Here is a 3,834-nt window from a genome sequence, read left to right as displayed (position 1 = left end):
ATCCAATTGCATTTTTATATTTTTAAGTAATTTAATTAAATCTTCTTCTTGATTTGGTAAAAAAGTGGAAGAAATTACAACAGAAAATGTTTTATTTTCACCAAGAAATACATATTTCAATTCTAATGGTAAAAATTTTAATACAAGTTTTGTATTATCACCTTCTTTAAAATTATTTTCAGACTCAAAACTTTCTATTGAAAAAACTTCAGATTGTTGATTTAAGTTTTCTTCGTGTATATTTTCTTCTACAATTGTTTCAATTTCATTATCATATTCATTTTCATTAATACTTGGTTGTTTACATAAATTGAACACATTAAGTTCTAGAGTCATATTTCCAAAAGACAATTTCATTATTCCATTTCGACAATTAATTAAAGCATTTGAAGTTGCTAGAAATGGTCGTCCCAATTACTGGAATTTCATTATGTACTTCTATTGGTTGCGTATCCAAAACAATAAAATCTACATGATATATAAATTTATCAACTTGAACCAACTCATCTTCTACAATACCTCTAGGTATTTTGATTGACCTATCCGCAAGTAAGAGAGTAACAGAAGTTAGTTTTAATTCTCCTAAATTAAGTTTTTCATAAACTGAAAAAGGAAGTAAATTCACACTTGCTCCCAAATCTAACAAAGCTTTTTTAATTTAATTTTCTCCAATAATACATGAAATTGTTGGACAACCAGGATCTTTATATTTAAAACTAGAATTATTTTGAAGAATAGAACTTACTTGTTCAGCCTAGAATGCTTTCTTCTTCAAATGCAATTTTCTCTTCACAGTACATAAGTCTTTTAAAAAGTTTGCATATGAAGGTACTTGTTTAATAGCATCTAATAATGAATATTTATCTTTACTTGTTTAAAAACTTCATAGATATCAGAATAATTTTTTTTTTTTTATGATTTGTTAATGCATGAGGAAATGATGGAGGTTTATTTGATTCATTTACAATTTCAGATGATTTATCATTCAACATATTATTTTTAGAATTTAAGCTATCATCATTCTCAAAAGTATCAGGATTATCATCCTTACTCTTTGATTTTAAATAATCCTTGTTTTCATGACTATATTGATCATTAACTATTTTACCACTTCTAAGGGTAATAATAGATTTTATTTGATCAATTTTTTCATTTTTTAATTCTTGATTTTGATTTTTAGGATTAGGTTGAGGTTGAGATGGAAATTTTCTTTTTTCATGAATATTAAGTGCAGATGCAAATTTTGCAAGAGTTTCTTTCAAATCACTCATAGATTGACTGTTTTGAATATTGATAGACTTTTACTTTTGGATAAATGCATGAATTACATCTTCAAAGTTTTTTCTTTGTTGTGTAACATATGAAATATAACCTTGATGATTTTGGTTATTTTGAAAATATTTTGTCAGGGTTGTGCATTATTATCATTCCTCCAACTAAAATTAGGATGATTTTTCCATCCAGGATTATATGATGGTGAAAAAGGATCTAATCTTGGTTTTTTATAATTGTTAACATAATTTGCTTGTTCATGGAGACATTCTTTAAATGAGGGTAATGTTGGACAATCTTTTGTTGAATGATCATGTTGATATATATGACAAACAATTTCTTGAATACTTTTTAATTGACCAATCTTTTTCATTTCTAATGTGTTGAGGATCAGATTGAGTTTAGAAGGGGGGGTTGAATAAACTCAACGGCAAACTTAATCGATTTTTTAGAATGATGTGCTAGAGTCATGTTAGAAATACTAGCAGATTCTTGTTCAAGTTTAAAGACCAGCAGATCACAAGATAATGTGCGGAAACAATCTGTTGGTTAGTGGGTGAAAAATAGTGAAACAGAAAAGCAATAGATGGCACAAGGTTTGTTTTTGGAAGTTCGAAGATGAATCTTCTACGTCTCCCCTTCTTTTGTTTCCAGAAGGTATCACTAAAAGACTTTGGTGAATACAGTACAACAATTGTATACACCCACTTCAACAGGACTTACCCTTTGCCTACTGAAACTCTTAGTTTTACAACTCAACTACTTGAAAGATCTTAAGTTCTGGAAAGAACTCTTTTCCAGTTACAAATTCTTCTATTAATGAAGTGAATAGCTTAAGAAGAGATAAAGAAAATAGCTAGCACAAAATGATCTCAAATGATCAAGTGTATGCAATGAAGCGTGTGCTGCTTTTTCAGTGTTGAGCTTTTGAGATAACTGAGAGTTCTAGCGATGCTCGAATGATATTCTTTGATTGAGATTCATTCACTGCTTGTTTCTTGAAAAGTGCTCCGTCTTCACATATAGGCTTAAACCAACGTTAAAATCTGAACAGCTCTTTTGACTTTTCAGTGATTCAGCTTTATTGCTGAAAATGGACCCTGCAGAATACATTAAAGCAATCAGTCTCAGTTCATACCAAAAATGGTAAGCCGTCTTAAATGTTCCCGTACAACATTTAATGTCATTAAATGAAGCAATAAATGCTAGTATCACGTTAATAGATTAACGGTAATATTTAAAGACTTGAGATACGCAACAATCTGCTAGTGTCTATTTCGGGTTTGTATTTATTCTAGTTCAGGTTTTAGCTAAGAAGTAATTTGTTAATTAGATTAAGCAGTACTTGATAAGTGCTGCTACTAGTTTTAGCGCGATACAAGTGCTTCTGGTTTTCTGCTTATTTACATCTACTGGTTTTGTACTAGCATCTCCACAACAAAATTAAGTCTAACATAATGACTCAATTTTTCTTGCTAAAGATGCAAGTTTAGCTTGAATATCTATATCATCTTTAAGATTATAGATACCACCCCCATTTGTTGAATTATTGATTTTAGTTGTTGGTGGTTCTATTGTACTTATATTATCCCAATTTTGAACATTTTCTGCTAATGAATCCAAATATTCCATAGCTTCATTTGGGTTTTTATCTTCAAAAGTTTCAATACACATGAATTCTATCATTTGCCTATCTTTAGGTATTAGACCTTCATAAAAGTGAGAAATTATTCTCCATGTTTCAAAACCATGATGTGGGCATGTATTAAGTAATTCTTTATATCTATCCCAACATTGATAAAATGTTTCTCCTTGTTTTTGAGAAAAAATAGTAATTTGTCTTTTAAAAGATTTTGTTCTATGGGAAGGGAAAAACTTTTTAAGAAATTGTTGTTGCATTTCTTCCCATGACCTTATTTAACTCGATCTCAAATTTTGTAGCCATGTTTTAGCTTTATCTTTTAAAGAAAAAGGAAAAAGCTTTAATCGAAATATATCCATGCTACAATTTTGATCATTATAAGTGTTACAAACTTCCTCAAATTCTCTTGGATGTAAATAAGGATTTTCAGAATCTAAGCCATGAAAATTTGGTAAAAGTTAAATAATTTGAGGTTTAAAGTTGAAATTAGATGCATCAGGAGGAAAGACTAAACAAGATGGGGCACTAGTTCTAATAGGGTTCATATTAGGGGTGTCAATCGGGTCGGGTTTCGGGTCAACCCGCGAATTTTTTTTTAAATTTTTTCAACCCAAACACGAACCCGTCTAACACGAATCAACCCGTCTAACCCGCCTAACCCGAAATTTATTTATTTTATTTATTTTTTAAAAATAATTAATGAAAAAAATTCTAAAAAATAAAAAATTATAATAATATTTTAATTTAAACACATAATAACAAAATTTTCGATTTAAATTTGAAAGTTTAATTGTAGAAAATTAAAAATATATTTACTAAATCAAATAAACAATTGTTAAAAAAATAAAAAATATACAAAATAAATATTAAATGATGAAAATTTAACATACAAATATACAATAAATTTTGTTCAAATATAC

General features: G+C 28.6%; 1 non-coding gene across 1 annotated transcript; it reads left to right on the top strand.

Annotated features, from left to right (window-relative positions):
- Window positions 1–3,016: 3,016 nt before the first annotated feature.
- LOC140974666 (small nucleolar RNA R71) lies at window positions 3,017–3,125 on the top strand. Its single transcript, XR_012174824.1, has one exon. It is a non-coding gene; the product is annotated as a small nucleolar RNA R71 (small nucleolar RNA).
- Window positions 3,126–3,834: the final 709 nt, after the last annotated feature.

This window comes from Primulina huaijiensis, chromosome 3 (genome assembly GCF_012295235.1).
Source record: "Primulina huaijiensis isolate GDHJ02 chromosome 3, ASM1229523v2, whole genome shotgun sequence".
Classification (NCBI taxonomy): Eukaryota; Viridiplantae; Streptophyta; class Magnoliopsida; order Lamiales; family Gesneriaceae; genus Primulina; species Primulina huaijiensis.
The sequence above is the reverse complement of the archived record's forward strand: the minus strand, read 5'-3'. Positions and strand labels throughout refer to the sequence as shown.